We start from the raw sequence: 13,911 nt of genomic DNA on the forward strand, positions 1-13,911 counted from the left end.
AGATGTATTTAACTGTAGAAACTCGATATTTCAATACTCTAAGCTAGACCATGCTTTGTCACTAACATATTGTATGACCTTGGGCAGGTAACCTAGCCCACTGAAAGTATGTGAGTCTGCAAACCACAACTTAAAGATACCAACCATAAATTAGTCTCTGCCATTATTTTGTTAGTTTGTTCCTTTTTTGGAGAGAGAGGCTTTCCTCTTTCTGTTAAAAATAAATAGATAAAAAGCCCATGACTATGACTTTCACCATTTCTCTGATCGATATTTTGCTCTAAATACAAGTGCATGTATCAGCGGCTATTTTAAGATATCCATTTGATCATTAATCATTAAAATAGAACATTATCAAGCGTTACTGAGATGAGGAAGTTCAGGAGGGATATCATCCTTCCACTAATATCCTGTCTCTGTTTATAGCGACCCTGTGGTAAGTCCTTCACCCTCCACCACTGCTGCCTGCAACACCATTGATTTACTGACAGTGAGTTAATGAACTTGCCTTAGATCTTGTTCTAAAATATCAAAAAAAGTTAATGTGAGCTTCATTTTATTGTCCCTGGTTTAGAAAAGGTGAACAAAAGTCAATTTGAAATAACACATATAAAGTGCTTGGAATCACAGGCCTCAATAAATGTTAACTATAATTACTATCTTCATTTTCAAGTGGAGAAACCACATATTCAAGTTCATTGCATTGTTAAAGCCCCTTTAGTTATTAAATAATAAAGCCATGAAAGCTATAAGGAATACATATCAAACATGAAGAAAATATAGAAAAGGTATAGTTTGATATATTTTAAAAAATACTAAATCATCACATGTCAGGACTAGACAGGCCCTCAGAAGCCACATAGTCAAAACCTCTGATTTTATGATGAAGAAATGGTGGTCCAAGGTATGAAGGTCACACAGACTGTGGTCATTTATCTTGTTTAAGATAGAAGTGGTAGAACAGATGACTCAGCTCTTGATGTACCACTATCTTTTCATTTGGTTTAGCAATATTCCTCCTCATTTGAAAATTCTAGAGGATACACCGTTGTCCTACTAAGAAAAATTAATTTCTTCAATGCACACTTTGTTGAATTTGTTTTACTAGCTACAGCAGCATCTAAAGTGGTATCTTGGCAGGCAGATATGTAAGAGCAGAGAGGGAAGAACGTTTAAAGTAAAGGGGTTAGCAGGTACAAAAGCCTGGATCCAAAACCGAGCCAGGTATATTGGAGGAAGAGAACAAGATGCAGCATGTTTGGGGCACAGATGGAAGAAGGGGAAAGAGGGAAGGTTAATAAATGAGGCTGGATAGGAAGAAGAAGACAAAAGCATACAAGTTCTTATAAGCTATACAGAGCCATTGCCAAATACCATCAGCATTTTAGTTCTCATTTGTCTTCTGAAGAAATGAAAACACAGAGACAGGCAAGTTGTCATGGAAGTGGGGATGCATAAAAAGAGGGAAAAATGTTGAAATGACTGAGAAACCTATATAGAGGTGAGGGAAAGAAAGCATGGATGCTTTTGGTGAGACAATTTGGGAAGCCAAATTTGAAAGAGATGTGGTGTTACTTTATTAAACACTCTTTTGGAATAAGGTAGGATTTAAATCAACAGAATGGTAGGGGATATTTTACTTCTTTTAGAAGGCTGAGTAATATTTGTTTTATATGGTCTCTACATAATTACTCCAGATTATGAAAGTGGAAAGATTCAGTGACCAAATGAAAACCATAAGTGTTAATTTACAAACATTGACACTTAGAGGTGAAAAGCAGATATTAACTGGTTCAAGGCATTTGCACAGTTAGCATTTTATACTAAGCTAAGAGTTAAATGTATAACCTTAAAAACAGTGCATAGAAGTTACAGTAAGAATTGAATGGGTTTGTCAGCCTTTTATGTCAAAGTCTCCTAAGAGATTTGGGACACATTGATTTCATGAAAGGTTTAAAATATTTTAGAAGTATAAAAGTGGACACATATACACTACCAAACGTAAAATAGATAGCTAGTGGGAAGCAACCGCATAGCACAGGGAGATCAGCTCTGTGCTTTGTGACCACCTAGAGGGGTGGGATAGGGAGGGTGGGAGGGAGGGAGATGCAAGAGGGAAGAGATATGGGAACATATGTATATGTATAGCTGATTCACTTTGTTATAAAGCATAAACTAACACACCATTGTAAAGCAATTATACTCCAATAAAGATGTTAAAAAAACAAAAAAAAAAAGTGGCTGAGAGTCTTAAGACTCAGAGAAACCAGAGAGGAAATACCAATGAAATATTATAGAAATGTAGACCTGGACTACCAGAGCAGTATTTGACTTTGTAATGACTTTTAGATGATATTTTTTTAAAAGAAACTGGAAATTAGAAAAGTGAAATTCTCTAGTACTAACCAGAAGGACATACTGCATGTAATACAACTGAAATCAACATTAGAAGAGCAAGAAGAGCATAATAAGAGAAACACTGCTAGAGGAGGGAGCAAGACCACAAGACATTGAACTTCGGCATCATTCCATTTCTAAGTGTTATCACTCGTTCCATCTGACCAAAAAAAAATAGCATTTTTGGGGAAAGAAAGACAGTTTATCTTGTTCAATATTACTACAGAAAGTTTCAGAGAGAGACTTTTGACAGACTGCTTTTACTTTCCAATCCATCATTTTGTCATGAAAAAATCTATATTGCTTTTTTTCATATTTGAACTTCAAATTCAATAAAGTTTTATTTGAAAAGGATAAAACTGCTAATTTGTATATACAACAAAATATATGAATTCAAAAATCAATTATTAAGGTTTTTATTAGTAACAAAAATTTTGTTGTAATAATATATGTTAGACTTGAAATGACTTGTTTTTATTTACTTATGCCAATTAATTCTCCCCTATTAATACCTATAGTCACCTATAGTGACTCTCTTTCTATACATTTTCTCTCCTTAACTTTTATCGCTTTTTCTGTCCCTGTATAAGTATCTACCTTACTCTCATAAAGTATTTGCCTGTTTTTAAAGTTGCTACTCTTAAATGTGTGGATCATTATCTACTCATATCAGTTTCTTCTGGAGTTATTTTCTTAACATACTAACCATAGGTCTTAATGATTAGGCATTTTATCAATTTAGTTTGGTATCAATGGTTTTGTAGCAAAAAACTTCAGTTGTAAGAGTTAACTGAATTTTTCAATGCCAAATATTTGGCAATTTTATAATTTGGAATTTTAAATTTTTTATAAATAAGTGTTTTTTTAAAATAAATTAACGTTAGGTGTACTGCTACATGATAAATCATGGTTTTGCTAGGACCTAATTAAAGTTCATGTTATGTGTAAAATAGATATTCACAAAATAGACTCTAGTTTTCTGGATGAAAGGATATGATCGATAATTCTTCAAGACAATTGGGTATTTTCAAAGAAAATTTCACATTGATCTAAGATGCCACAGTTCATACACTAAGTATAATTGTGTATTTTTATTTTACATATGCTTCTGGGTTGTATCCAATTATCCAAATTGGAATGCATTTCAGCCTACTTCAGCCAAGAACAAAACTGTTTCATTTACTGTTTTATAGATTATGTATTGGTAATAGAATCTATTCATTTTACATATTTTCTTGGTTATATTAAAAAAGTCTATAATCTAGGGCAAGTTAAATTCTCTATGCCTCAGTTTCCCATATGCAATATAGGCATTTTATAAGCACTTACTGGATAGAATTATTGTGAAAAAATTTAAAAATTTAATAAATATACAAAGTATAGAACACCTAAAATGTAGAAAGCATCATATAAGTATTAGCTCTTGAAATATTAATAGAAAAAAATATTTTCTCCCTACAGGAAAGATTCATCCATTTTGTGGCACAGAACTATGATTTGTTACTGTCTAGAATGCCCTTGTATGAATACTCCATAAAGTATTTATCTGTTCTACTGTTAATGACATTTTATTTCTAGCTTGTGAATATTACAAATAATGTTGCTATATTCTTGTAAAGGTCTCCTTGTGCACATGTGTGAGAGTTTTTCTTGGGTATATACCTAAGAGGGAATTGCTAGGTCATGATACACATATATTCAACTTCGGGAGATAATGCGTAAGAGTTTCCCAGGTGGTTGTATCATTAATATGCCCACCAGCACTATATGAGAGTTCCAGAGAATACTGTCTTTTAATTTTTAATTTTGGGCATCGTGGTTGTGTTTAATGATAGTTCAGCTTGGTTTAATATGCACTTACTGATTACTTATGAGGCTGACCATCTTTATTTATGTTTGCTGGCAATTTCCTGAAGTGACCAAGCCACTTGCCTTTATTTTAAACATTTTAATTAAAATTTAACCCAAACATAAACTTTACAAATCCCAACACTGTAGCTCAATAAATTAACACAAAGCAAACATTCCCATGTATCTACCAGACAGATCTAGTAACAGGATGTTCCAGTGCTCCAGAACATACCTTCGTGCCCCCTCCCAAATATAACCTCTTTCCTTTGACCAAGTGATCATTATTTAAATTTCTAACATAATTTATTTTTACTTATTTTTAAACTTGATATAACTGTAATTATATATATATACACACACACATATATTTGCCATCTTTTACTCAGCATTGTGTTTGTTGATATTTACCTATGTATTATATGTGGCTCTAATTCATTCATTATCATTATGGTATAGTATTCCATTACATGAATACAGCACAATTTATTAAATTCTATTGTTGATGGTTATTTTTTATTTTTACCTGTAGGCTATAATAAATAATGCCACTATGAACATTTTTATATGTGTTTTTTGGAGCATATACATTCTATTGGGAATATTCGTGTAAGTAGAAGTGCATTTGTTAAGTTTTGATAATGCCAAACATTATTACAAAGTGACTATAAAATCTGCACAATAACTTTCATCATGCAAAAGCTTTTATATTTCCTCAAACTTGTTAGCACTTTGCATTGTCACTACTACTCACATTCCAGCATGACTAACATTTTAAGAGTATGTCACTGAGGTTTCAAGATGCATTTCCTTCATAACTAACGAAAGTGATCATCCTTCAGTTTTAAAAATTTGACAGGCATTATTTCTTAAAATATTATTTCTGCCACACTGCTTCTCTCATCTGCTTCAAAGACTTCAATTATACATGTTACATATTCTCACAGCATCTTCTGTCTTACTTTCTTTTCTCTTTTTACTTTCCATATTTTATTGTATATATTTTCTTTCAAACTACCTTCAAGTTCACTGACTCTGTCTTCAGCTATGTCTAACCTGCTATGAAATTTAATAATTATGTATTTTGCTTTTCAATTCTAAAATTTCAATTTGGTTCTTTTTCAGATCTTTTGTGTCATATTTTCTGGCAATTTTCAGGATTCTGCTGAAAATTTCAATGTCATCTTTTATCTCCATAATATAGTAAACACAGTTATTTTAACATCTATCTCTAATAATTCCAGTATCTGGAACACCAGTCACCCTGTTCTCCAGTTTCTGCTGGTTCTGGTGAATACTGTCTCCTTATATGACTGTTTTACTGGTTTATGTGCCAATCACTATACTTGAAAAAATGTTATAGAAATAACTTCAGGCTAGGGACAATATTCTCTTCATTCAGACAGGATTTTTGTATGGTTATGCTAAACATCTTGATCCAGGAATGACTTAATTCATTTTCAAAGATTTATATATTTCCTCCATCACCCTTATGTCTCAAGGCAGGGATTTAGTCCCTGTGAATGCTGATTATTCTTGCATCTAGGCCTGTTGGGCTCCAAATGAACTGTGGGAATTTACCATGCCTCTCACCTTTGACAGGCCCCAAACTAAAACTTTTGTCCTTGTAACCTTTTGTGGCTATCAAAGCTTCTGCTCAATCATTCACCATCTCAGCATTCTCTTCCAGAAATAGCAAATTCCTCAGGGGAAACATGGTTCCCAATTAATTCTTAGATCATCTCTCTGAATTTTTTTTACCTCTCATATCTTGGATATTTAATTCTTCAGTGCATTGTAAGCTCTCTAATGTGTTCAGATTTTTATTTTCTATTTTATTCAATATTTCTAGTTTTCCTCATTGGGATGTTTGGACTAATTTACTTAGTGTGCATTACTGAAAGGTGAACTCTTAGTACTACCACTTAACCTTTACCAACCCCTTTCACTGCAATTTATTAAGTTTCTTATTTATTTTTCTCTTACATTTATTTTAGCTTATGTTTTTTTTTTATATTAAGTAGAAAAAAAGACAGTGTCAGTTTAGCAGTTAGTATAAATACATTACAATCAACATGGGAAGTCAGAAGCATTCCTCTCACCAGTCTTCCCTCTGCCTTACTTCTGGTTTTCCCTAATTGATTTTTCAAGAGTGGCTATAACAAACAAATAAACCTCACCTGAGCCATTTGTAAGATCCTCAGGTTAATTCTCCTCTTTACATTAATAGCTACGTTTCCTTTCATTTACAGCATGTGCCAGGCACTATGCCAAGCACTTTAACTTTTTTTCAATAGCCTTGAAAATAATTTGACAAGTTAAGTATGCTATTCTAATTTGTTGATAAAAATCTGAATCCTAGAGAAGATAAATAAAATGTCTAAAGTCATATAATTTTAAAGTGTTAGCAGTTGAATTTAACTCCAAGTCTGTAATTGGCCAAAAGCCATTTGATTAACTCCTACATAAGTTATAAACAAAATAAGGAATAAACTATAAACCCTCTGCAGGAAAAATAAAATGGCTGTTTGTTATTGATAATGTTGTGCTTAGCTGGCCTTGCTATCATTTTGGGGTCTGTAATTTAAGAGAAATAGATAGAAATAAGAGCTATAAATTTAGTGTTGTAAGATTTCATACGTGGGATAATTTACAGAAAAAGTCAATGTGGTTTTCAGATTCCTGCCTCTTTGTGGGTTCTCATTAACCTCATGGAATGAAGTATCACACCTATCTATTAAAGGCAATATCCTAAGTCAGGATTCTTAAATTCTTTATGTTTGCTGCATGGTTTGGAATTATATAATTTTTGATGGTTCAGTTAAAAGCCTTAGATACTAAAGAACTATAAACAAATCTGCACAATAATAATAATATCACCATTATAACTATGTCACCATGTCTTTATACTGTTCATACTTATTCACCTATTTTCTATGGTTGGCTTCAGCAGTGTAACTGAGTGTGAATATTTGCTACCACTGAAGGAAACATTCACATATGATTGAATAAATTCAAAATCTTTTGGTTCTTGAATGCCACCATTCTGTGTTTCTCATCTCTTCCTTGCAGCACACTGGACTTCTTGCCACATGAAAGCTAACAGAATTTGCTGATACATATACTGAGTTAAAGAAATACATGCTGATCAGAATTTCACAGCATGTCTAGAAATGGTCCATGGCAACTGGATAAAGGTGTCTGCTTAAGCGAACTAAACAGAGGTCACTAATCAGAAGGAACACATGAAAAAAATATATAGCCTATGTTTGGTATTGAGGGTGGGTAAGATCTTTTTCATGTGCATTCTCATTTATACTCTCAAATTATTTTATTATTTTTAAAAATACAAAAAATAGAGTTAGATAAGTAAAACATTTCTGTTTTGAAGGAAGGGGAAACTGAAGATGTTAAGATGCTTTAACTTAGCAAATGCTCAGTAGTGAGTATAAATAGTGCCTACCAACTTTATGAAACGTTCAGGAACCTCTTGTCGTTAGCTCATTAGGCTTTAACTGAGTATGCACTAGTCAGGTATCCATCAGTGACTACTTAAATAATCATTAATTAGTGCTAATTGACTGTATTATAGACTGTCTTTGCAGGCTAATTTAAATAAGCAGGGCAACAGGCTGTACAATTTGTCACAAGTTCATACTGGTTCATTAAGGCAGGTTCTACGAGTTTGAAACAACTTAAGGTGGTTTTGTGCAATAAACAGCACCAGCCAGAACTGGAACGCACACCCAAAGTCCACAGAATAGAGATTCTTACATTTGAGGATAGATCTATATTGATTTCAGTTTGTCTTGGATCTATAATAAGGAGAAATGAAAAATTACAGTTTTTATGTACCTGCATAAGCCTGCTGAGCAGAGCGAGTTAACGTTCTTGGGAGAAAAAAACTGAAGTCAACAGGGTGCTTGTATTGTCCCCTTGGATTAATTGGGTGTTTCATTTCAGTAATAAATCACTGATGTGAAGAAGGGGTTACAGGGAATCTAGCAGAACCCTAAGCTCACTAGGACCTGAGGCAGCACACACAGCACCATCTCTCTTCCTCTTGTGGAGCCTTTTCTTTCCTTGGTGGACTCAATCATTCCCTGTTTTTCTACCTTACGTTTTCTCTGATTATGTATACCCTCTCTTTCCTCATTACTCTGACTTGCCCACAGCTGCCCTGGCCTTTCTAACCCTAAGTCTACTCCATGGACTTGCAGGTTCACTTCCTAAGGCTTATTAACCCAACTCCTGGAAAAACCCTGGTTATGTCAGCACATCTGACCAGTTAGGGAAAGGCTGCAGCTGACTAAGGTGCCTACCACTGGCTCCAGGTGGAGACTAGCAGGTGAGTGTAGCTGCAATAGGTAGGTGGACAGGCACTGATGGAAATGTGTAACGCAGTTATTTTAGGTTCTCAAATAGTATTTCACCTGACATCTAGGCTTCCTTTTTTTTTTGGAGGGGGGGGTCAAATTTTTATTTTTTTCCAACTCTAAATCAGAAAGGGTCAACATTTTCATTTTAAAGTTTTAATTTGAAACAGTATATTTATGGAAATATTTCTGAAATTCATATCCAGGTAAAATGCTAATTTTAAAAACTGCATTATAATTCTGGCCATGACTTCAGTTGGATACAACATTTTTTTTCAGTTCTCTTCCTAAGCTGTTATATAATTTTCTTGGCTATCTATTATATTATCAAGCAATTGCATCTCAGAGATTGCTGAATTTTTGTAGTGGATGAAAAACTTTCTAAATTGATAAAATTACCATGAGCTTTTGAGCATAAAGGTAAAATATATATTTGGAATTTTTATTACACTTATAGTCATTAAATTAAGAATTGAAATTATCCTGTAGATGGGAGTATTATAACAGCAGAGAAATATCATATAGCCATACCCCTTGTAAAACTGGATACATTCCGAAAAATCCATTTACAGCATAATAGTACAATCTTTTCATATATCAATACTGGTTATGTACTCCCAATGCTCATATTAGAACTTAGGTTCTCTTTGAGGTGTGATGGTTGGGAAATCCTCTAGATGCCTCTTTGAAAAAAAAAAAACAAAACAAAACATCGATAAGCCTCATATAGTTTCTAAAATGCCTGGCATGTAAGTCATTGGCAAGATTATTTCAAAAATAAAAAGGATAAATCAATATAGTCTTGGCTGGTTTTCTACAATGTCATAAAATCAGCAGCATGCATATTTAAATTATTTAGGATTTTATTTCCAAAACTGCCATAGTAAAATCACAAACCCTAAAAGATACTGCCCAGGGGGCTTCCCTGGTGGCGCAGTGGTTGAGAGTCTGCCTGCCAATGCAGGGGACACGGGTTCGAGCCCTGGTCTGGGAGAATCCCACATGCCGCGGAGCGGCTAGGCCCGTGAGCCACGACTACTGAGCCTGCGCGTCTGGAGCCTGTGCTCCGCAATGGGAGAGGCCGCGACAGTGAGAGGCCCGCGCACCGCGATGAAGAGTGGCCCCCGCTTGCCACAACTAGAGAGAGCCCTCGCGCAGAAACAAAGACCCAACACAGCCATAAATAAATAAATTAATTAATTTAAAAAAAAAAAAAAAAAAAGATACTGCCCAAGAAGCAGAAATTTTTAAATTATTTTAAAATAGTAGAAAAACATGGGTAACCATGGGTTTAGATTATCATACAAGCATAACAGATTATAATTAAAGTTGTATAAAATTAAATCTGACACAGAATTGCTATGCACTGAGTCCATTAAAATGGATACTGAATCCATTAACAATTTTGTTCCCTAAAACAGATCTCTGAAATATCTTTTGATTCACTTTAAGATTAGTTTCCTCTTCCTTCAAAACAGAAATTAATTTAAATCTATTTTTATTGTCTTATTATTTTTAAAATAGTAAAAAAATTAAACCTGACCTATTTTAAACAAAATCAGAACTTAGACATACTCATTGTTTTCCATCATGCTTGCAATGATAAATATATATACATCAAAAGTCAATGGAAATCAAAGAAGGTATAAATAGAGAGACATAACATGTTCATGGATTGGAACACTCAACATAGTAAATATACCAATCTCTCCAAATTGACTTATAGGTTTAAGTAATTCATATCAAAATCCCACCAAGGCTTTTTTGTACACACAAAATTGATTATAAAGTTTATATGGAAAGGTGCAAGCTAGCTAGAATAGCTAAAACATTCTTGCAAAAGAAGAAAAAGTGTGAAGAATCACTCTACCCAGTATAAGGCCAACTATATAGCTACCATAATCAAGGCCATGTGGTATTGGTGGAGGGATACACACATAGACCAGTGGAATAAAAAAGAAAACCAAGAAATAGACCCACCCAAATATACCCAAAAAAATTTTGACAAAGATATAAAATGGAGGAAGGATATCCTTTACAACAAATGGTGCTGGAGCAACTGGACAACCAGAGTCAATGGAACTCAACCTAAATTTCACACTTTATACAGAAATTTACTCAAAATTGATCACAGACAAATGAAAAAACATACAACTTTTAGCAAAAATATAGAAGAACATCTTCAGAATGTAGGAATTGCTAAGGAGTTCTTAGTCTTGACTAAAAGCACAATCCATGAATTGATGCATTGATATTGGATCTTATCAAAATTTAAAACTTTCTGCTCTGCAAAAGCTCACGTGGAATGGATGACAAGTGAAACTATATGAACTGGGGGAAAATATTCATACACCATATATATGACAAAGAACTAGTAATTAGAATATATAAAGAATTCCTGATACTCAGCAGTTAAAAAAAAAATACATTTAGAAAATGGTCAAAAGGTAACAAGAAAAAAAATATGCTTGTCAGATTTCCAAGTGCATTCTCACAAAAGAGAGAGAGAAAGAAAATGGGCAAAAGATATAAGCAGAAGATATAAAGATGGAAAATAAACATACAATACATAAGAGGCTCATTTGAAAAGTAGTAAGTGTATGTAGGACTCGGCCTGAGTTTGATTCTAGATCCACCCCTCATTGACTGTATGACTTTGAACTACTGGTCATCTTCGTGTTTCAATTTCTTCATCTTTAAAACAGGAATAATAACATTACTAATTGGATTGCTGTCATAATTAAATGTGAAGGCCTTTGGAAGGTGATTAGCACAGCATCTGGCACATAATAAGCAAATATATGTGATTGTGGACTTTGAAAATTTTAAAGATAATGTTATTCTACAGCATACTAAGGATTTCATTTACCTATATGAAATTGTTGATGTTTGACAATCTTCAACTTACAAAACAGATAATTTCATATGGTTCAACTTATACAAAACTGTAGAACTGATAATCTGGTACTCTTGTGAATAAATAACCATAGAATCTATTTATAATACCACAAATATGGAATATTAAACCTCATTCTATGGATGAAGGAACTGGGAATCACACTGGTCTCAACTAGGGCTCAAATTTGTACTATTTTCTCCTTTCAGTACTGCCCTTTTATTCATCCATGTAGCAACTGAGAGTAATGCTGTCTGGAAATGATATTAAAGCACTACAACAGCAGCATAAACAACTTCTGGTAACAAGATCATTGCTGCTCTGGACATACAGAGTAATCTTGTCGTTTTTACATGTATAATAAAGGCGCTGTCACATTATGATAAGTATCTCCCAGGGCAGGAAAGGAGTGCACTGTCTACTGGCAAAATTCCATTACTCTTTACTCTATATAGCAAGTGATTTATTTTCAGAACTCTACCTTTGAAGAAATCCGTGTGTTTAAAAGATCATTTAATTTTTTTGAAAGTAAAAACATGCTGTGTCTTTCATTTCATTTGAAGTCACATATGGCATGTTACATTTCTCTTTTGGCAGTTCTCTTCACCTGGCCAACATCCACTAAAGGAAGAATTGGCATTTCTCATTTGAACAAGCTCCTTCTGACTGGAAGAGAGACAAACTTGGTTTGGAATTAACACCTTTTCTGACCAGGGCCATTAGTACTACCAGTCTGGATCTTGAGGCTGTCTCCATTCACCATTTATACTAGTTGGCAACTTATCAAGCATTAAGCGTGAAAAATGACAGACACAGAATGATTAGTATTAAGATAACCCATTGCCAGGAAAACTCCTGAAAAAAAGACAAAGCTTTCTTCCTAAGAAATTCAAACCAATACTGAAGTGAATGTATCAGTTCTTCCCTTATGGTAAATGTCATCATTACACAGGTCTTAGTTCATATGTCTAAAGTTTTGACTTCTCTGTCAATCTTAATTGTAAAATATCTTTTCCCTCTTCTTTGTTGAATGTTCCAGATATTGGAAACAATTCCTCTATTATCATGTGTTACCCTTTGAGAAAATGTAAAATAAAGAACATAAAGAGATCTGCTACTTCTGACAGTTTTAATTACAATCCTAAATGCGAACAAAAAAAGTTAATGATAATCTTAATATAGTTGTTTTAAGTGCCTTCAGCCTTACAAGTCCTAGTGATGAAAGTTGAGTTCAATTTTCTAAGAAAGAAATATTGTAATGGCAAACACTGGTTGTTTCTGGTAGGTTTGTTGCTTTTGCATTTGGAGTTATTATTCAAAATTGAAATTATGAAGCATATTCTTACGCTTGAATCTGGCTGAAAAACTCATCAGCAAAAGCAACTAATAATACCGAAGAAATAAGCATTTTCATAAGTCATTAAAAAGATAAATGAAAAATGGGTTAAAGTAATAATTGGAGATACCATTAGACTATAAACTCAGCTTAAGAAAATATCCCGGTCATGACTTTCGTACACAACATTCCTTTCTTTACTTCAGAATCAACATAGAAATAATTATTCTGGAGTACTAATTGTTGCATGAAAAAGTGTTACAGTGAAACCCTTTTTTGTTTTCATTTTTGTCAATAGGTTATTGTCATATTTCATGAAAAAAGCCACCTAAGTTATTTCTATGTAATAAAATTTATGTTCTGTAGAAAATACCTTCTACCAAAAGGTCTATAAAATCTATTAAGAGAATATAATTTATAGCAGTTTACACAGGAGACTACAACAAAGACACACTATATCCTAAGGTTAGATTAAAAGAGAGAGAAAGAGATAAAGAAGAAAACTACTGATATTTCATATTAATTATCTTAAAATAGTTTACCAATATTAACTAGTAATGAGGTAAATACGCATCTCCATGCTATGCTTACTAAATAGAGGTATATCAGTGAAATTTCTGGAAAGAATATTTGGACATACCTACTGACAATAGTTCTGAAAACACACAGCTCAAATTTAATCTCCAAATTTATCAACATATGTAGTCATTTAGGTGTTTAGTAGTTTCTGTATTTCTAGAAAAAAATCAACAACACTAATTGTGTAACAAAACTAAACATGCCTAGATTTCTACAACATATTAAAAATCAGTTTTTCAAAAGGTCCCAGACTTCAATGTTTACATTGTATTACACATTATAAAAACAAATGGAACTGAATTACAGTGGTTAACTGCTTTTTCAGGGTCCCTTCTAAGTGAATGAAGCCATGGGCACATTTTTTTAAATGTTCTTGCCTACAAATGTGTTTGCATTTTTTGTATAGTTTGGGATGTTTCTGATATTTTTCAAATTTATTTCAAAGCACCAAAAGATGTTTTCAAGGAATTACTTTCCTG

Source organism: Eschrichtius robustus, chromosome 10, assembly GCF_028021215.1.
Source record: "Eschrichtius robustus isolate mEscRob2 chromosome 10, mEscRob2.pri, whole genome shotgun sequence".
Classification (NCBI taxonomy): Eukaryota; Metazoa; Chordata; class Mammalia; order Artiodactyla; family Eschrichtiidae; genus Eschrichtius; species Eschrichtius robustus.